Here is a 23,294-nt window from a genome sequence, read left to right as displayed (position 1 = left end):
ATACAATTTATTTATTTATGTTACCTTATTATACTTTCTGGAAATGATGATCAGATTTTGAATATATATGATGATAGTAGAAATCCACATTCAAAAGAAAAGCCTGATTTCAGAGGAAAATCCTTCAACTCCTGATGTTTGTTACGGTATTTGGTTTGCTCTTGTCCTTGTTAGTTATCTTTTACTAGGTTAAGTTCTCTCCTATTCCTTCTACTTTGCTAATATTTTTTTTATTATAAAACTGTTAACTTCTATTAATTTATTTTTCTGCATCTATTAAGATAATCATATGAATTTTCTGTATTTTGCTAATGTAGTAAATTATTTTGATTCATTGTCTAATGTGATTACAATTTATTGTCTTGGAGTGGCGATATTTGTTTATGAGTTTAGCACCAATGTGTATGCAGGCTAATGGCTTGTATTTTCCCTTCTTGTAATGTCTTTGACAGTTTAGGGGATCAAAAATATTTGTATCTCAAAAAGTGAGTCCAGAATTATTCATCTAATAAGGAATCTGGCAAGGACAAGCAGACAAATGAAGAAATAAAAAAAAGGGAATACACTTTTTTTTTTTTAACTCAGGGACTTCACTTTCTTTAAAAGACTAAGTCATCTTCCTATTGTTAAAATTTAAGATGAGGAGGTAAATTTTTGCATATTTATATTACTGAAACTGCATGTTATAGACCAATTTATTTTAGGATGCACATGGCAACATCTGGCAAATCTAGCTATAACTATGCATAATTTGAGAAGACAATTGGACCACAGTGTACATTCTTGGCCAAATATTTAATGTGTCCTTGGGGCATACTTAATTTTAGTAATGTCCTGATAAATTTCAGATGTTTTTAGGGCAACATCTGAAAGAATATCTTATACATTTGTGAGGTGCTAAGCTACCCATTCTATTGATCCCATGTCTAAACATAGAAACAGTGCCAAGGATTATAAATGTGGTATTATGAAGGTGTGGGCATAAGGTTTCTGAGGATGTGATCTCCTCTTCCGTGGGAAAGCGATGCTTTTGACCTAAGTGCAGATTTTGAAGGGCAGCAGCAGATATTCCATGTAGAAGAGTTTAAGTATCCTAACCTGAAGGAAGAATGTAAGTTCCTCTCTTTTTACTCCACTCACAAAGAAAGAATTCTCACTTAGATGAGGCCTGAGGATTGTTCTCTAACTCTAGGCCTGGGGCCCTCAATGACAGGAATATATGTCTGGTTTGGCTTAGGCGGTGTTTTGCAATGGGATAGTACTTTGGAATATTTTGTGAGTTCTAGAGAGAATAAGTCAAGAAAAATATTATTTCAGTTTAGTTTTACATCAGTCTTATTCTACGGGTCAAGGATATTCTTGATGGTTTAATCACACCTCAACCAAATTCATCAAGAATGGGACTACATAGAGATTTGGGGCCAACACCCCAGGAAATAATAATCAGAAAGTTTAACTCAGGGCTAGAAATATAACTCTAGTGTCTAGAGGCTGGTTGGCATTATCTTAAGTACCTAATACCTAGGGATATCACTCAAATATGTTTTTATCAAACACACAGCTAATAACTTTTATTTATTTAATTATAAAGTACTATATGGTGTATGCATATTGAGTGCCACAAAATCTTAGAAGTAAAATGATCTTTGAAATTCAAGGAAGAAGAGAGCACAATAATTAACACACAAGGTGATATACAGATGATGTATTACAGAATTGTACACCTGAAGCCTATGTAACTTTGCTAACAGTCATCACCCTAATAAACTTTAATTAAAAAAAGAAAAAGAAAGTCTACTTAAGAATAAATCTGTTTATCAATACTGTGTTAACTGTATTATGAATCCGCTCAAAGTCTTTGCATGAGAGAGCATGTTCACACAAAGAATAACTGTTTTAATAGTTTCTACGCACGCATGCGCGTGCGCGTGCGCGCACACACACACACACACACACACACACATTTTCTCTTACATTTATGTGCCCATTTGGATTGTGCCAATTCTACATGGGAAGGAGAAAATATGAGGAATAAGAGAGATAGATATAAAGTCATTGTCTGTGCATATGTTAAAATTTATGTCAAGTGTTCTTAGATCTTGATACATATTAAGACTGGACTTTTATACTGAGAACATGTTTATGATTCCCAGAAATAATTAACACATTTTTATCCTCATGTCTATGAAGATTGGAAAAAGAAGGATCTAAAATAATGGTAGAGAAGGGTCATCTCCTAATTCCCAATACAAAGTTATTTTATTTGCTTATAGGTTATAACCATATCACCACTTATATATCATCCAAAATGGAGCTTCCTCCAAGTAGCTTTGTATTTTTTATTATTAATTGTATATCCTATAATACACAACAGAGTACTTGCAAGCACTGAGCACTTATGAAATATTTTTGAATTAGACATTGGCTAAAAGAAGTAGAATAAATCAATGACAAGAAATAATACATTATCTGTAGAAGTTAATCTAATTATTGTCTGTTTTCAAATAATCAGGATTGCTTTGCTATTCTTTTTATTCCTTTGCAGCCTTTCTCTACTCTTTAATTGACTAATTCAATATTCTCTTCACAGTCTGATTAAGAATGTTTATTGCTAGTAAAAATGGGTAAAATAATATATTGAAATGTATTAATGCTCATAGAAGTAAATGTATTACTTTATCTTACTGTTTGAATTATTTCTTATAATTTACATTCATAGAATATGGTCATAGAATTTTTATTGATTTAATCAGTTCACCAAAAAGTAAATGGTCACTGAAAGTATCAGTCAATTTAGTTGCCTGTTTAAACTGATAAGAATCAATCCTGCAGAATATTCTACTGTACAACTATTCACGGAGGTACCTTTGTAGCTTTAAATGAACAAACTTAAGGCCAAAAAAGTTTACTAAATTTAATAAGGAACAACTCTTCCTATATGAATGTAATGTTCCATTTACAATCAAATCTGATAAGATATTAATTAGTTCCTTGATTTATTTCTGAGCTGGTTGATGCATAATAGAGTACAACTTAATTCAGTACTCCTGTTTCTTGCAAGATAACTGTTAAAGAATATTATTCTAAGAAATTTGATTGAAGTAATAAGTAAAATATAGAATTTTACATTAAGATAAAAAAAAAATCAATCTAACATAGGCATTTACTCTGTCCTGGTAAAATCAGTATTGCAGGCATGGAAACCTGCCATCGTTCTTCAGAGCAATGACTTAAGATGTTAAGAGAAACATTAGAGAATGAAAGTCTTCAAGAAAAATGTCCCTGTGATTGCTCTCACACTGAGGTCCTTGCTCAGTTGAAGCAGCCTGTGAAGACTGCTGATAAGAAATAATTATAGATAAGAATTCAAATCATCTAAAGAATTTGTCCTTGATACAACCATGTGGAAGGAAAAGTCCATGGTATGAGTGGGTGAGTAGATAGTAGAAATGAGTATGTAATGTACCAGAACATTCATACCATGTTTCCCCAAAAATAAGACCTACCCCAAAAATAAGCCCCGGTAAAGATCGTCAGCCAGATGATGCATTTAGTATGTTATGATGATGTTTCAGAAGAAGATGACATGACTGTGTTTGAATAAATGTAGATTGCTTTACATGAGAAAAATAAGACATCCCCTGAAAATAAGCCCTAATGCATCTTTTGAAACAAAAATTAATATAAGACCCGATCTTATTTTCAGGGAAACATGGTAGTACTTCTCCAAGTGTTCTTACAAAATAAATAATGATGGCTTTACCCCTAGGAAGAAGAGACAATTATGGAATAAGGACTTGCTCTATCTATAAACAGACATCCACTTTTCACCTACAATTCAAAGTGACAGGATAGAATTTATGGACTCTTCTGACCATGATAGCTCCTGTGAGAATGAGGAAAGAATCACTCCTCCTTCCAAACTACTATATCCCACGGAAAATAATAACCCAAGGAACATTTGAAAACTCTTAGCTCTAGAGCTTCATTTCACTTTTGTTTTGTTTTGTTTCAATGTATATCACTCCCAATCATGCCAATTAGAAATGTAGAAAATAATGTATATCAGAAGTGGTCAAATATTTTAGATAGTACTCCCTAGTTTGGTTATTAGCCCATCTTCTTAAGGCATATTCTTTCTTGGCATAGGTTGTAAAGTTTAGCATTTAGCAAGTCAGATGCTCTATATTTTAAAAACCTGAGTTTTTTATGGAAAAATGTATTAATTCCTAAAAGCAGTTTAGATCGAAGCTTTATTTGCTTAGTCCACAAACATTTATTGAACATAACTAATGAGCCAGGCATTACTCTAAGTTAGAGAAGTAAGTGTTCTGCCCCAAAGAGCTAAATTAATGTTAAAAAACTGATAAGCAAAACATAGTTGTAATACAATGTGATAACAGTCATTATCCTTATAATAAATATTATGCAGAGGAAACTATGGTTAACTGAATCAAGGAAATACGAAAACAGTTATGGTTTGTTGAATGAATGTACTTACAAGCTTGTAAGAATTCAATTAAATCTTAAAGGATAAATGAAAATTCCCATTAAGAAGGCTATAAACATCCCAGAGGAAAACAATTATATAGAGATAGAATGAATGGATTAGATACATTGTTAGATAGTAGAAAGATAATTGATAGATAGATAAGAGAGACGTTACTGAGTTTTAACAAACACATAGCTAATAACTTTTATTTATTTAATTATAAAGCACTGTATAGTATACTGAGTACCACAAAAATATTATAAATAAAACGATCTATGAAATTCAAGGAAGAAGAGAGCTCAATAAGTAATACAATTTAAAAAGGAAAGTCTACTGAAGAATAAATCTGTTGAGAGAGAGAGACTGCACAGAGCTAGGTGTACAGCTCCAAGGTCATACAGTGAACAGCTCACTGTTACTCATTTAGTGATTTTGGTAAATGGTTACTCATTAAGTCCACTAACTTTTCACTGAGACCTAGGATATTTGAAAGTGTTTAGAATGAAGATATGGGTATATATATCACAAATTCAAAGATAATATTTAAAGCCATGTGGATTAAATGGGAACATTAAGGAAGTACATATACATCAATAAAAATAGGAGCACTTTGGTTAGAACTTGAAAAAAAACAATGCAATGAGATGAACACAAGTGAAGATCCAGAGATTTAGAATGATGAATAGCAGCAACTAAAGACAAAAGAGGAGACTAAGAAAATATTGTCACAGAATACAGGGGGAAAGAGATTCAAAAAGAACGTACACTTTGTTGTACTAAGCTTTAGGTACAAAAAATCAATACATTTTCTGTTATCAAAGAGCAGTGAAAGACACTAGAAAATAGGGATAAAGCACAATGTAATGTCATAAATTTTTAAATAGTGACAGCCCCAAAATTAGAAGATAAAAATTATTCCAATAAAATGCGTGATGGAAATCATGCCCAAAGATTTATTATTTGGATTATTTTGTTAGATAAACAATAGTTATCCAGGTAAAGCTGAAGTTTTAAGCAGTGAGAGCACCGTGTGGAAAGAACAGAAGTAAGAAAGCCAGAGTTTGTTTAGGAACCCACATGGACCATGGAATCTAAGAGAAAGGGCTGAAAATTAAATGGAAGCCATATCATGAACAACCCTTTGTTGTATGCTAAGGAGTTTTTGCTTTGTCCTAAAAGATTTAAGCAAATAGTCCCAGATCTTAAGCAGAGTGTTTACATGGTAAGATTTTCATCTTGTAAATATCACTACGTCATAATTATGACAGCTGAAAAACTAGGATTCAGGGAGCATCTTTAGGAATCTGACTCTTCTCTCAAGTAATGAAATCATGATATTCAGAATTAAGATTGTCAGCATATGGAAATAACGCCAGCCAGAGGAGTTACAGAAGAAAAAGCAAATTGAAAGATTTTAGGAATTTAGAGCCTCTGGTAAGTCTCAGTATTTCAGAATTCTAGGGTTTTGAACAAAACGGAATCTTCTGCAAATAACTTCTACTTTTAGAAACAGATTTTGGCTTGCCATTTGGTCCTGGCTGGGACCTAAAATTCTGCAAACTGGACTGTTATTTATGAACTGGGTATTATCTGATCCAGAAAGCCATAAACATGGGATGTGCAACAGCATTTCATCATCAAGAAGAAGCAATATGTATAAACAATCCTCATTATGCACAGATTTTAGTTACTATAGTTAAGTACTCGTCTCCCAGGAATACAGGAGCTCAGATTCTAAATACCATGGTGTATTAACTTTGAGTAATTTTATGAAACACAATCTTCACTGCCAGCTCTGCAATCCATAAATCACTATGTAAATAATATGCACATCATGGTCAATAACCAATCATGTCACTCTTTTCAAAGTCTGTTGATGATTGGTCACTGTGCATCTGTTATTTCCTTCATGCTCAGACAGGAAAGTAGTTATGTCCTGTACGTGTGTCCCAGTGACAAACCTATGTGACCATTGACAAAAAAAAGGGAATTTTCCCACCAAAAAAAAAAAAAAAAAAAAAAGAAAGTACAACAAAAATGAAAACTGCACTACTAGAAGTAACATTTGAGTGGAACATAAATGGAGTTATAGAAAAAATAGCTAATGTTGACACTACTGCCATTTGGAAAAACGAAGGTAGAGTCTAACAAAGGTGAAGTCATTGATATAAATGATGAAAGCGATAAAAAGGATGATAATGGTCCTGGGCAAATATCACATTAAAGGGACTGTCCCAAACACATCACGACATAAAAGCACAAAGGATAACATTTTGGAAGGATAACATTTCCAAAGCATACTCAAAATGAAGTATGACAATTCACCAAGGGGTGGAAAACATGCTCACTCCATATTGTAAGACATACGACATGAAAACAAAGACAAGCACTGTTCAAACAATTCTTGGTGAAGTTTTACAAAGAAACAAAACACTTCAATTTTTAATGATTCTACTGTTTTAAATTACAGTATACTAATTACATTTACTCTTCTTCAGTGGCCTGTACCTTATAACCAGCAGTAAGAGTTTTCAATGTTCCAACAAAAACCCAAAGGTCACAGAATGATAACTTTTTGAACTGACGCGTCTACTAGAAAAGCTAGTTGTTCTGTCACCTTAACATTTTTTCATTCAAATTTTAAAAATATTTTTAATTAAAAAAATTTAATCTTTAAAAATTTCTCAGCTTGTAGTCATTTTTACAGTCCTGTACTGCCATGCAAAGATTGCTAACAACTAACAGCCTTCAGGAGTGAAGGTTTTGTCACTTCAGCAGGTAAATAACCCCAACCAGCTGAAGTTCTGGCTGAGGGCAGAAACAACATGAATACAAATGAAAGAATGAAGCAACAAATAGTAACCATGTCTTTGTGCTGAGTTCAGAAATGGGAACTGTAGTAATATACGCATATATTAACCAATTATTTCCATTCTCTTCCCCTATTTTTTGTTTATTTTCATAGTTAACCTGGTGTTGGTGATCTTTGCAAATTTAGATATCACCAAATTTGAGTAACAAAATATTCAGACAGTATTATAATTGAATGCAAAGAGGAATTAACATTAATCAGAGATGAATATGGAAGCAGATGGACTTTGTGACTATCCTCTTTGGAAGAGGGAGACAGTGTATAAGTGAGGCTTGTATTGTTTTAAGTGGAAACATGATGTCTTATTGTTATTGCATGCAATCTTAAATATAAGAAAAAAACTGACATGATTGAAAAAAGTAAGATGAATAAATGCTGAGTAACTGTGGGTAATTTGCCTCTCTGCTCTCCACTCTCTGATCCTAGTCATTCTATAAAACTATTTGCCTAGGATGGGGATGCAGGGTAGTATTTTTCTCCATAACCATCTGACTATACCTGCCTTTATTTCACTCCTCTAACTTTTCCAAGCAGTCTAGACTCTGCTTCTCCAACTTCTCCCATCCACTTGACCTCTTTCTGTAACTGGAAGGGGCTGAGATCCCACAAACTGCATTTTTCAAGTTTTTTGCCAACTGGTTCCTGGTTCTGTTCTGCCAAGGAGAGGCACTAGGAGGAAGTCAGGAGATATAAAAAGTAGAGGAGAAGGGACTCTCTTTTTTTTTCTTCTGGGTTCTGGAACAGAGTGTGACATCTGTGGTGTCGACTTCCAAGTTTCCCTCCAGAGTGCTCAGCTCCTAGGGTCGAATCAGAACTAACTTGGAGATGATGCTGCAGCACTAAGATCTGGACTCTGCAAATCTGTTTTCCTGTGCGTGCCTGCATTATTGATCCCAGTGATGTTGCCTGCCTTTCTTTTCTCCCCCAACCTTTTTGACCAATTTATATTTAAATTTTTCTCTACTAACGAGTTACAGTGTCTTCTATTTTTCTGATAAAATAGGACTAGTGATTGCTTGAATATCAGGCTTTGGGAATAGGAAGGAATGAATGCTCACAATAATCTTCTAGCTTAACAATGGTCTAGAGATGAAGAATAGGTTCATAAGTGCTAATGATGTGTAATCAATATAGTCACGCCTTGCTTCATGATGGGGACATGTTCTGAGAAATGCATCGTTAGGCAATTTCATCATGGTGTGAATATGAGAATTCACTTACACAAATCTAAATGGTGTAGTCCACTACACACCAAGGCTATATGGTTTAGCTTATTGCTCCTAGGCTAAAAACCTGTACAGCATGTTACTGGACTGAATACTGTAGGCAACTGTTGACATATTTGTATATCTAAGTATAACTGAACATAGAAAAAGGTACAGTAAAAATATGATAGGAGACATGCAAAATGGTATACTTGCATAGGGCACATAAATGGAGCTTGTAGGACTGGAAATTGCTCTGGGTGAATCAATGAGTGAGTGGTTAGTGACTGTGAAGGCCTAGGTCATTACAGTACACTCCTGGAGACTCTATACACACTGTACATTTAGGTTACCCTAAGCTTGTTTAAAAATATTTTTCTTCAATAATAAATTAACCTTAGCTTATTGTAACTTTCTTACTTTAAAAAATTTTTAAACTTTTTGGCCCTAAATAGCATTTCGCTTAAAACACAAACATATTGTACAGCTATACAAAACTATTTTCTTTCTTTATATCCTCATTCTATAAGAATATTTCTACTTTTTAAATTGTTTTAAATCTTTAAACTTTTTGGTTAAAAACTAAGACAAAAACACACACATTAGCTTAGGCCTATACAGGGCCATCCACCTCAACATCTTGTCTCATTGCAAGGTCTTCAGTGGCAGTAACACTAATAAATACGTAATTTCCCATATTAAACTTCTTATTAGAAGAAGGAATATAAGGTATGCCTTAATCTGGAATACCTCCTAAAGGACCTGCCAGAGGCCCTTACTGAGGAGGTTTTACCCTTTTTAGAAATATGTCCAAGATGGTTTTCTTGGTCATTCATTCATTCATTCATTCATTCGTCATAGATTAGTTTGTAAGTAGACAATGCACTATGAACATTTCTCTCTACTGATGAAAACATTTTGGTGTTGGGATCTATGTTTTGAAACTTTTTAAGGACCTCATTAAGGTCCACAAAAGTTTCTGCTAAACCCTTTACTAAATTATCTTGGGGTGTTCTTTTTCTTCTCTTGAAGTTTCCTTTTCTTTCCTTCTTATCTAGCTATGCATTCCTATTCCAGCTCAAACAACTCCTCATTAGTCAGTTCCTCAGAAACCACATCTAAGAGCTCCTCAAGGTCACCTTCATCCACACTCAGGATAAAATTGTTGTCATCTCAACCACAACCTCGTTGATTTTTGCAATCTCTTCATTCTTGACAAATCCTTTGAAGTCTTGGATGAATCTCTTGAGTGTTTTCTTCCAGATTCCATTCATACACTGTTTGGTGACATCACCCCAAGTCCAAGCAAGGTTCTGGATGCAGTCATAGATAGTATTATTTTCCAGAATTGCATCAGTGTCTTCTTGGTGTCTTCTTTAGTTGAAGCAATAGCCTGGGCAAAGGTCCTCCTCCAGGAGTAGGCCTTATAAACCGCAAGAACACCTTGATCCATTGGTTGGATCAAAGAGGAGATGTTTGGAGGGAGAAACATCACTCTGATATTTGGACGAAGATCACCAATAAAAGGAAGATATCTGGGGGCATTGTCACCAATAAGCAAAATCTTGAAAGACATGCTATTCTCCCAATGGTACTTCTCCATTTTTCTGGCATAGCAATTCAGGAGGGCATCTTAGAAGACAACCTGAGTCATCTATGCCTTCTTATTGCTCCTGCAGTACCCTGGCAGTTTGTGCTCATTGAGATGCTTGAAGGTTCTGCATTCTCATAGTGCCAGATCACAAAAGGTTTTGATTTGCAGCCTACAATATTGCCCCCAAGAAAGACTGTTACCCTGTCCCTAACAGCCTTGAAACCTGGAATTGACTTAGCTTCCTTTTGGATGAAAGTCCTTTCAGGTATCCATTTTCAGAAAAAATATTGTGAAATTTTCGTTCACAATAATTATTTGCTCTGGTAAGTACTTTTTCTCTATAACCAGCTTAACTAGAGTTTCCAAAAATTCTTCAACTGCCTTCACATGAGCACTCACAGACTTACCACTCATTTTCAAATTAGGTAATGAGTAACATTTAACCCACACAGAGCTAGCAGGAAATTCAACATTGTAGTTATATCCAGCCTTTTCTTTCAAAACTGAAAGCAAACTTTGTGGCCATAATTATCATGGTGTTGAGTGGAATACACTTCTATGACTGGTCTTTAATCCAGGGCAAAAGAATTTTTCTATGTCTGATGTAGACCCCTCTGGAATTTTTGTCTCATTGCCTTCAATGAAGCAGATGCTTTAACAGTTTCTGTCACTTTGTTCTTGTTCTTCAAGATTGTAGCTATCATAGGATGGGACATGTTTGACTGGCGAGCAATAACCCTCACTGATGTTTCCACCTTTGTAGTCCTTAATCACTTTTAATTTATTTTCCAGGTCAATCACTCAACATAGCTTTTTAGTGACAACATTAGCAGTAGATTTTGTATGCTCAGGGGCCATGATGAACAAAACAACATGAGATTAAATCAAGCACAAGAGAAAATGATGCAGAGATGTGGTAAACAAGGTGAATATGATATATTCTTTGGCAGTAAATATTTTTTAACAAGTAGAAAGAACACAATCTAAATAATAATAATAATAAAGTATAGTGTAGTAAATACAGAAACCAGTAACAGTTGATTTTTATCCTTATCATGTACTATGTACTGTTCATAAGTGTACATGCTACATTTTTATTACTAGCAGCACTGTAGGTTTGTTTACACCGGCATCACTACAAACACATGAGTACTGCACTGTACTATGACATTATGATGGGTACCTTGTCACTAGACGACAGCAATTTTTCAGCTGCCTTATAATCTTATGGTACCACTGCCATATATGTAGTCCGTGGTTGACTGAAACATAGTTATGTGCCTCATGACTGTAATGTCAAATGCTGCCAATATTTCGAGAGTGAAGACTGCAACGGAACCATTGAAATACACTTTCAGTATATTTTACCTAACCCACCCAATAGTTAGTTTAGGTTCTCCTTATCTTAAGAGAATTTAGGCATTGCATCAGGGTCCCCTTTATTTCTAAAACAAATCTGGGTAATATCCATGGGAAACATAAAAATACATTAGTAGAAAAAGTGGTTGTAGATTACTCTTTCAAAATTATATGAAAAGGAAAGAGATTTATAGGGTGGTATCATAAAATGTGGCACAATTATTTTTTGATGGTGGAAGATGTGGGGTACATGTCATGTTCGAAAGCAGAAGAGAGAGTGTAAACAAGAAGGAGAAAATTAAGATGCCATCAGAAGAAGCAGGGAGATTAATGGGCAGTTCTGAAGGAGGATTGAATCAAGTGAAAATATTGACTTACTTATCTTGGCAAAGGAGAGTCACTCATTTCTAGGAGACTTCATGAAAGAAAGGCGGCAGAGGCAGCATGCAAAAACACCTCAACCCAATCCTAATTAAAAAGCTAGAAGTGAGTAAAGACAGGTTGGCAAAGCAAACAAAAAAAATGGGAAGAAAATCAAAGGCAGTAACTATGAGGAAATAGCAGTTTCTAGTACCAATGAATCAATCAACTTCTCCAACAGGTCATATGCAAATCATAAACATGGCTCACATAAATCTGGGCCTGTGTTCCCATATGTTTCTATGTGTTATGTGTAATCTATGACATCATTTAACTATTCTAGCCTAGATGAGTAGTGTTTCCAAATAGGATAAAACCAGTTAAGTGTACATTGCAGTGTAAAAGTATTTTAGAACATGTTTTTATCTTAATCTGTATTTTCATATGTAAATATATAAGATATATAATTCAAACCATATTTAGATACATTGTATTATCATATGGTAAGTCACAGATCTGAAGTGTTGTTTCTACCTGTCTTTGTAAAGTTATAAACTGATAATTTACTACATTCATTTGCTATTATTTTTCTAACAAATTATTACACACTAGATGCCTTAAAATAATACAGATTTATAATCTGAGATTTCTGGAGATCAGAAGTCTAAAATTCATTTTACTGGGCTAAAATCAAGATATTGGCAGTATTATATTCCTTCTGGAGGCTCTAGAGAAAAATTTCTTCCCTTGCATTTCTCAGGCTGCCTGAATTTCTTGGCTCACAGCAACTTCCTACATCTTCAAAGCTGGCAACACCAGTCAAACCTTTCTCAGATTTTATAACTTTAACAATGACTCTTCCTTCTTTTTCTTTCATTTACAAGGACCCTTCTGTTTATACTGGGTCCACCAGGATAATCCAAGATAGTATCCCCATCTCAAGATCCTAATTTAATCACATCTGTAAAGTCTATTTTGCCTTGCAACATAATGTTTTCACAAGTTCCACAAATTAAACTGTGGATATCTTTTAGGGGTGGGGGAGAGTATACGCCTCCTCTGAATCATTTCCCTCATCTGTACTATGGTATAGGCACATGAGACGACACTGAGATTAAAATGTCACCTCCCCCCAAAAAAAGAAGTATATTGAGGATAAACAGATCAGATATGAGAACATTTACTTCACCCTAAAGCATTTTAAAACACTAAGCTCTTTTTAAATTTTCTTGGCCTTAGGTTCTTCTGCATCAAATCAGTACTTCCATTAATCTTGGCTGTAGCTTTTAAGAACATAAACAAAAGAGAATATGGGCAACATAAAAGGTATGATGATCTCTAGACCATAAGCAATAGTCTGCATGCTCTATGAGGTGCAAACTGGCTGAAAATGTTTCAGTCTGTGTGTCATATGGTTCAATTTTGCATCTGCAATTAAAGGGACTGTGATATAACAAGGAATGGAGTCACTATTAAAATTCACAGGTGATGCTACTGTTCTTTCTTTATCCTCCTTTCTGTACTGCTCCCAAACAGAAAACATTTACTGCCTTTCAAGAACCCATCATGCTAAGTGAAATAAGTCAGACAGAAAAGTCAGGAATCACATGATTTCACTCATAAGTGGGATATAAAACTCAAAGCAACAAATGAATAAGACAAACAAACAAAACCTCACAGACACAGAAACAGTTCAGTGGTTACCAGAGGGTAAAGAGGGCTGGGGGATGGTAGAAGAGGGTAAAGAGTGTCAAATATATGGTGATGGAAGAAGATCTGACTCTGGATGGTAAACACACAATGTAATATATAGATGACATATTATAGAAATATACATTTGAAACCTATATAATTTTACTAACCAAAGTCATCCCAATATATTTAATTAAAAAAAAATCCATCTAAAAACAATCCTCAACATATAATATGAAAAATTTTCAATATTACTGAAGTAAATGTTTAGAAATTTGAAAGACTTGACAATACCACAGCAAAGGAGAAAAATATATAACTGTCCTTCCAGACAAATTATTGCTCCAGTTGATAGCCAATCTTGAAATTTTCTACAGCTGCATATCTATCAGCTTTTGAACTTATTCAATTTAATGATATAATAATATAATAGAGATTTACCATGTTCCAAGCACATAGTTTAATCAAACATTTAATCATTTATTGTAACAAGTAGAAGTTATTATTATTATTATTACTATTTGCATTGGATGATGAAGAAATTGTAGCAGACTTCCCCACTACTGCATGCTGTAGGTGACAATCAGAACTGTAACACTACAGACTTGCTTCAAAGCCTCATTCCTAACAGCCTCTCTGCGGTTGCATGAGTAGCAGCATCAGGGAAGACTACACGACATTCAATCTTAATTTTGATTCATGACTCTTATCACAGAACTCTAGTCTTGACAGTTAATTAAAGAGAGTATAGAACATTAAGTATTCCTCATCTGTACATTAATAAACCAAAGGATAGAATTTGACTGAAATCTCTGGTCATCCTACAATTGTCTAAATGACTTCAGAATAAACCAGGCACATATTGACTCACTGGAAGAGATCAATAGCAACTGTACAGTGGAAATTACACCATTCGATGATCCATGTACATCAATATCTGCAAAAGAGTTAGACAATGCTGAACACTATCTCAGAATTGTTCTGCTACAGCCCTAGAACTGCTCTTTAACCAAATCAGCTGGGAACACAGACTCAGCAGAGATGGTAAACAGCTCACACAATCTCTACGAGCAGGTGACTTCATGTCATGTGCTAATGACACACACAGCACAATTAGAAAAATAAACATAGTGCTAAAATACTAATCTCATGAGATTGGATTAGTAAATAAAACCCAAGTAAATGCCTTGTCTGAGTAAATTTAGAGAATTGAACACAAATGTCCATTTCTAAAAGCTCTTAAAGGTCCATTAAAGTATAATTAAGAAAAAAATATTGGAGGAGAATACAAGAAGAGATAAAGAAAATGAATAATACTGATAACATTTTTTAAAGGAAGGAAAGCAACAGATTATCAGTACTTATCAAAGCAAAGAAGCTGAAATCTAAGTGTGTGGAGATGGGCGATGTGGGAATTATAAGAATTTAAGTCACAGAGTCTCAGAAAGACTGAGCAATCACAGTCACAAAGTTCTTCTTTAACAGGGACTGAAAGGGGTGAACCTGAAAAAAGTGAACGGGTTTACTATCTTCACCATAAGAAGTGAGACACTACTGTCCTCCTTCACCATGCTCAAGAGTTAATTGTTCCATCTCCACTATGGTAGAATGTAGGAGGTGTATTTCTAGAAAGGTTGAAGCAGAGAAATTAGGAACTTTATCAGGTATACTGAAGGTCAGGAGTAAAGCACTATAATGAAAACAGGTAAAATGGAAGCCTGCACAGTGAACAGCGACAGCTCCAGTTTTAGGCTTCTAGCATATAGATAGCCAGGCTAATATTCCTCCAGAAAGAAGACCGAAGAATTATTTTCCTGGAAAAATTGATTAGCTTAGGGGAAATATTCTAGAAATAAAGGCACAGTGGGAGGAGTGGGGTGCCAATGAAATGGTAGGATCCCTAGCTAGAGATTCAACCTTAGACAGTTTTTGTGTCTACAAAAATAATTTCTTTACTTATTTTATATGCCATCTCAAATATAAGCAAAAATCCAAGCATCCTGAGATTATTCAGAAAATCCTCCAATATGGAAATTCAAGAACCAAAGCTTATATTAAGAAAAAGAAAATCAATGGTTAAAGAAATGACACAGGTCGCAGAAGTGTAGAATTTTATGTGTGTATATATATACACACACATATACCCCTAAATATACCATAAATGTATTTATTTACATTAATATTGAAGAAAATAACCTTAGAGCAATTAAACAAACTATTGCACCTGAGGAACTACAAAAGGAAAATTTATAGAAAAAGTAATTAAAATATTGCGAATTAAAAACAAGAAAAACTGTTTTTGTAAATTACTAAGGCAGTAAAATATAAAATTAAGAGACTAGCTTACAACATATAAAAAAAGTCAAAAGGTGGAAAATAGAATTTATAAAAAGCATAGATTAAATCAAGCGTTTCCAACAGCTTTCACACAGTAGTTTCAAAAGAGAAAAAAATAAAAGAAATATTGAGGAGAGCATTATACAATAAATATTTCTACAAAATTTCTCAAAGCCAAGAGAGTTTTGTTTACACATTGCAATAGCTTCATTCATAGATATAGATATGTAAGGATAGAGATATCCATTTAGCTTTTCTAGGCTACAGTCAGTCCCAGTTATTTAAGCACTAATCTAGCTGTTACTGTGAAGGTAGCTTGAAAAGGTAAGCCCCTAATTAGTTTACTTTAACTAAAAGAGAGTATATTGGATTATCTGGGTGGGACTGACCTAATCAGCAAAAAAAGGAAGACATTCCTCCTGTGGCTGACAGCTTATGATTTTCATTTCCTGAGTATCTTCCTTGTGGAGTTTGGACTTATCCAGACCCCCCAGTAGAATAAATTTACATATATATGTGTGTGTGTGTGTGTGTGTGTGTGTGTGTATATATATATATATATATACATATATATATGTATATGTATATGTATATGTATATGTATATGTATATGTATATGTATATGTATATACACATACATACATATATACACATACATACATATAAATATGTATATATATACACATATACATATATATAAATATATACACATATACATATGTATATACACATACACATACACACACACACACACACACACACACATACACACAAATCTCTCTCGTACTGGTTCTGTTTTTATGTTTGAACTTTGATGCACAAATTGATTGGGCTGATTTACAGATTTCATTAATAGAATAATGAACACCCGCATCAACAAATTTGAAAATTTCAGAACAGCAGGAAAAAAAAAGGAAAATCAGAAAAGGAAAAGGGAAAATCTTATACATACACAATTTCACAGGAAACATAATATCATTAAATTTTTCAACAATACTAAAATATAGGATATGATAAAAAAGACGCTTTCAATTATCTGAGCTAGAATTACTTACAAACAAAAATCACATGGCCTGTGTTATGGGTTGAGTTGGGTCACCCCAAAAGTCAGATGTTGAAATCCTAACCCCCAATACGTAAGAATGTGACCTTGTTTGTAGTAAGTGTTGTTTAAGATCTAGTTAGTTAAATAGTGATGAGGTCATAACTGGAGTAGGGTGAGCCTCTAATCTAATATGGTTGATATCCCTATAAAAGAGGGAATCTGTACACAGACACACGCACAAGGAGAACAGTACATGAAGATAAAAGTAGAGATCAGGATGCTGCTGCTACAAGCAAAGGCCCACAAAAGGTTGCCAATAAACCACCAGAAGCTAGGGGAGAGACACAGAAAGCATTCTTCCTCACAGGGTTCAGAGGGAACCAACCCGACCAACAACTTGTTCTTTTGGGCCTTCAGACCTGAGACAATAAATTTCTCTTGTTTAACACACTGAGTTTCTGGTACTTTATTAAGCCAGCCCTAAAAAACTAATAATGTCTGATAAATTAAGAAATAAGAGTAACATAGAATATAAATAGTTTCAGAAGTGCAAGATCTCAAGGTATTTTTCTCATGCACTCTTTCTTAGACACAGAGCTATAAGTTACTAAAACAGAAAGAGGGATAAAATATATGAGACAAGTTATTAAAGAATTTTCCAAAATGATGCTGAAGGAATGTCTGAGGATGTCAGTTGTGTAGCTGGCAGGTTTGTAGCAGGCCTACAAAACAACCAGTATACACAAGAACTGAAAAACAAAGGACCCCTGGAGAGATATCACCAAGATAAAAAATGGATTCTCTGATATGGTTAACCATATTAGAAGATATTTACAATTCTGTTTGGGGAAATTTGGGTGCTAAGAAACCTAGGCAAATGAAAGCAAGGTAATTATTAGCTTCAAAAACAATTGTGCAAGAATGGAAAGGTATTCATTGTACAGTACATAGTTCCTTTATGAAAAATACTAACACAATCATAATGATGTCAACAAATACTAATTTAAACAAAAATGTGAGTTATAATCATTTTGAGGATGTGGGGAGAGAAAGTATGTATGAGTATGGGAGTGAGGAAACGAAGCCTCAGCCTTTATTGTTCATAGTTGAAAGTCATTCAATAACACTAATTTTAGGAATCAAGAAATAGTAAAAAATTAAAAATTTGATGGCATATACCTAAGAAACTAATTTAAAAGTGTTTGAATCTGGGAAACAAGGTTCACATGGAGGATATTTTAATTAAAACTTTGGATAGCATTTATTTTTAAAACTCTATACATTTACTAAATGAACACCAAATCGTTCCATAATGATCTTTGTCAGACTATTCAAACCAATCAAAAATGGAAAACACATGTGTTCATATATTGTTCGATAGACTAACTTAAAAGCATAGTCACTGATAAGTAAAGCAGAAGTATACGTATGGATATAAGTACATTTTTAATATATTCTACTTCTTTATGGTGACTTCTGTAATCCTAGTAAGAAAACATGATATTGAATTATTGTGTACAATCATTAACACAAGAGAAATTGTTAGCTGTTATACAAAAATGTGGTGATTTGTATATAAATTTGACTTCAGGGTTATATACAAAATATTTGTACTGTATGAATATCATATTCTGCTTATTCATTTAATAGTTAATGGGACATTTGAGTTGTTTTTACTTTGTAGCTATTAGATTCATAATACTGTCATGAATAGTTATGTACAAGTTTGTGTGTGAACACACATTTCTTTTTTTTCAGTCCTCTGAAACAGAATTGCTGGGTCAATGTGATAATTCTGATTAACTTTTTGAGGAACTGACAAATGTTTTCTAAATAGCTACACAGTTTTACAACCCCAACAGCAATCTATGAGTATTCTAATCTCTCATATCCTTGCCAATACTTGTTCTTTTCAGCATTTTTATTATATCCAATATAATGTAACTCAAGGTTTTGATTTGCATTTCCTTAATGACTAATGATGTTGAATCTTTCCAAGGGCTTAATGACCATCTGCATATTTTCTTTGGAGAAATGTCTGTTTATTCCTTTAAACTTTTTTTTTTTTAAATTGGGTTCTTTGTCTTTTCACTTTTGAGTGTTTGTTTATTCTTTATTCTTGTCCATGTGATGATTACAATCCTCCTCTGTAAAGGCTGCTAATTGGGGAGCATCAAACAGGATAAACATGTCTCTATAGTCTATGGCTACTTGAAGAGGTCTATCCACGTATCTCTTCTCCAGACCTCCTTGTTCCCAGCTATATTTCTTCTAACTGCCCTGATCTTTCAAAAAATTCATTAACCAGTGCACATTAATCAGTATAAATTTGCACCTCTGGCCGCGTTGCCATTTTGCCATTTGTTTTCTATATGTCTTGTCTTATTTTCCTCTATTCCCCCATTATTGACTATGTTTGTGTTAAATATATATTCTCTAGAGTATTACTTTAATTTCTTTGTTATACACACACACACACACACACACACACACACAGAAGATGCCAAGAAAATGTATACACATTTTAAGAAAGGAAAAAACTGTATGAATTATAATGCTCAATACATACCAATAACAAAAGATGAATATAAGTCATGTTTGACTTCTGCAATTACAAGAGGTGCTCAAAGTGGTTACCATCAGTGCCCAGACACTTCTGATTACAACAAACTACTGCTTGAGCATAGACAACATCTCTTAAAATGTGTATACATTTTTGGGGTACTCCTGGTATGTAGTATACATATGTGTGTGTGTGTGTGTGTGTGTGTGTGTTTAGTTATTTTCTTAGTGATTGTACTAAAGATTACCATTAATAATCTAGAGGTTGGATTAATAATAAATTAATTTCAATAATATACAAAGAAAATGCCCTTATATAGCATCATTCCATTCTCTCTCCTTTGTGCTATTATAGCCATATATGTTATATCCTTACACATTGTATGCCCCAAACCAGAGCTTACTGTTTGCTGCTTTATACAGAGGTCTTTTTAAATCGGGTGAGAGAAAAAAATTTATGTTTAAATGGTCTCTTATTTTTACCTAAGTAGTTATCATTATCAGTGCTCTTTTTTTCATACATATTTATATCAATTTACTATTGGGTGTCCTTTTATTTTATTTCATCCTGAGGGATTCTATTTAGTATTTCTTGTATGGCAGATTGCCTAGTGACATATTCCCTCAGTTTTTTGGTTTGTTTTTGTTTTTGATTTTATCTTAGAATGTCATGATTTCTCCTTTATTTTTGAAGGTTAGTTTTGATGGATTTTAAATTCTATTTTGTCAGTCTTTTCCTTTTAGCACATTGACTATATCAACTCATTTCCTTCTGGTCTCCATGTTTTTGCTTGAGAAATCAGCTATTAACCTTATAGAGTAAGACTCCCCTGTACATGAAGCATTACTTCTTTCTTGTTGCTTTCAAGATCCTCTCTTTGGCATTAGTTTTCAATGCCAAAGAATATGGTGTGAGTAAGTATGAATCTTTTCAAGTGTATCTCATTTGGACTTTGTTGAGCTTCTTGAAAGTGCATATTAATCTATTTCATCAAATTTGTCGATTTTATGGCCATTATTTTCTCAAATACTTTTTCTACTCTCTCTCTCTATCCTTTCCTTCTGGGATATCATGCAGATGTTGGTACAAATAATTGTTTCCCACACTTCTCTGAGATTGTTCTTTTATCTTCATTTTCTGTTCCTCAGATTGGATAATCTCAACTGACCTATTTTTAAGTTCGTACATTCTTAATTCTACTTGCTCAAATCAGCTGGTAAGCTCCATAGTGAATTTTTTATCTCGTGTTTTATTTTTCAACTCCACAATTTATATTTGGTTCTTTTTTATAATTTATATATCTTTATTAATATTCTGTTTTTCATAAAACAGCATTCTCATATATTTCATACCATCCATTATTTCTTCATGTACTGTTTCTTTTCATACTTTCAACATATTTCAAATAACTGATTGAAAGCCTTCGTCTAATAAGTCAAAATGTTGGCTTTCTCAGGACAGTTTTTATTTACTAATTTTCATTTTTACTTTCCCATATTTTCTTCTTTATTTGCATGTCTTATTTTAAAATGGACAAATTGAATAATATAATGTATCAACTTTGAAAATAAGATTATCCCCCCTCTGCAGGGTTTTTATTGTTTTGGTTTTGCCCCAAGTACTTTTTTTCCCAACTATTATCTACTGCCCCACATAGCTGTAAAGTTAAACAACTGCCTCTATTGTTTTTGACAAAAATCCTGGGGCTGAAGGTTGTTCCTACAGGATGAGCTCCAAGTCAGATGAATAAAGACACCACTGAAACTGGGATCTTTAAAAAACAAAACAACATAGGTCAAATAATGATTCTCTAGGAGACTGTTAGGTAGCTCTTACTTCAGTCTGGTTTCTCCAGTGACTGCCAGGCTGCTGATTTTTACCCTCAGTGTGGAATGTTGGTTTTCAAGGCTATAGAAGAGCTGACAGGCGATGGCAACAGAGCAAGTTATAATACTATAAAATTCACTGTTTTTGCCAAGATTCACCTGTTTTTGTTGCATTAATGCTTTTGAGATCACAGCAAGAATTATAATAATTTTCAGAGTTCTGAACATGTTGTTTCTGATGTTTTTTCAAGCTTCCCATTTCTTTTATGGAGAATTAAATTTTTGGAGGCTTTCACTATACCATTTTCACTGATATTCTCTATGTACAGAAATGTATAGTTTTATTTTTAATGTTAATTATATTAAGGCATATATGATATCAAGTTCAGCAAGATGGAATTGATATATATTCTACCATCTCAACCTAGAAACCATATGCTTTCAAATCTAAAACATTCCATGTAAGAGAACAAAGAGTTAGGATTTATAGTTGCTAGAGCCCAATGGCAATACTGGTTTTTAATAAAAAGAATTGGTGAAATATTAACTTATTTATACAGTGAAACTCTTGAGGAATTGAAAACATATGAGTAGCTGAAATAATGAAATGTACTTTGGAGTTTTATAGAAGCAAATATATTTATTTGTTTTTATGTTAAGAGTATGAAGAGTTTGTGAGATGTGGGTAGTTAAGGAATGAATTGATATATATCTACTGACTTGGTAAGTAAGTTATTTTGTAGGCTGCAATTCATTATAAAATAAATCCACAAGATAAGCCAAAGGGCAACAAGTTTATGTATATCAGTTATTAATGAGGAGAAGAGCTTCTTGATTAGACTGGAATAATTTCTAGGGGGAAGATAGATTGTATAAATAGCTTGCATAGATTTTTTTCATATGCTTCAGTTTGAATAAATAATACACAATAAAACTTATTTCTTGAGAACAACAGTATGCATTAACACAATGGTGGGGTTGTAAAAATATGGTCCATGCGCTCCAGAAAAGAAGAATACAAATATATATATATATATATATACACACACACACATATATATATATACACACACATATATATATATATATACACACACACACATATATATGTATGTATATATATGTTTGTATGTATATTAACAATTTCTTTTTATCACTTTTTTTTTTTTTTAATGCTTAAACATCATGAGGCTTTGCTGACTCTGGAGGGATTGTCTCTCGTAGGGATAGTAGTAAACAACTCACCTGGGAGGATGCATATATGTAAACCAACCGACCCAGAACTTAACCACCTCATTTATTAGGTTCCTTCACTATAGATCATTACTCCCCTGCCCGAATCACCCTGAGGTCAAGTAGGGACAGTATGCCACAGATCCTACAACAAATTATTCATAGTAGGCAACTTTTTAGCGTGCTTTGCCTGCCTCACTCACAGAAATCATAATAAAGGCTTTTACTCACATTTTCCCCTCACTCACTCTGACACCTGCCCCATCCTGCTTCTTCTCTATGTGGCCTTGAATGGTGGGAAGTGCCTCTTCCTACGGAACTGCCAGTAAAAACTTTTTAGTTCATGATAGTTATTTTTATATGTGTATGTCTTGCTATATCTGATTAAAACAAATCCTAGATACCCTAAGAACTATATATTCTATAAATGGTTTGTATATAATTCTACAGCTCAAAAAATAAGAGCTCAATATTGAGATATTTAGCTTGGAGTACATCGTCTGTTAACTTTGCATTTCCTGACTGCTGCTGAAGCTTTCTTTATTGTTTGTATTTGATATATGTTTGTACTGTGAAAAGTCATGCATATTCTTTGTAGAAAAGAGTTGTTAAATTTGATGTTTGTTGACACATATTTCCATACTGAGAGAGCTTATTGGAAGACAATGGGTAACAGATGACTTGAATTATTCAGATTTTTACATTAAAAAAAAAGA

This window comes from Rhinolophus sinicus, linkage group LG02 (assembly GCF_036562045.2).
Source record: "Rhinolophus sinicus isolate RSC01 linkage group LG02, ASM3656204v1, whole genome shotgun sequence".
Lineage (NCBI taxonomy): Eukaryota > Metazoa > Chordata > Mammalia > Chiroptera > Rhinolophidae > Rhinolophus > Rhinolophus sinicus.
This window is presented reverse-complemented; position numbering follows the sequence as displayed.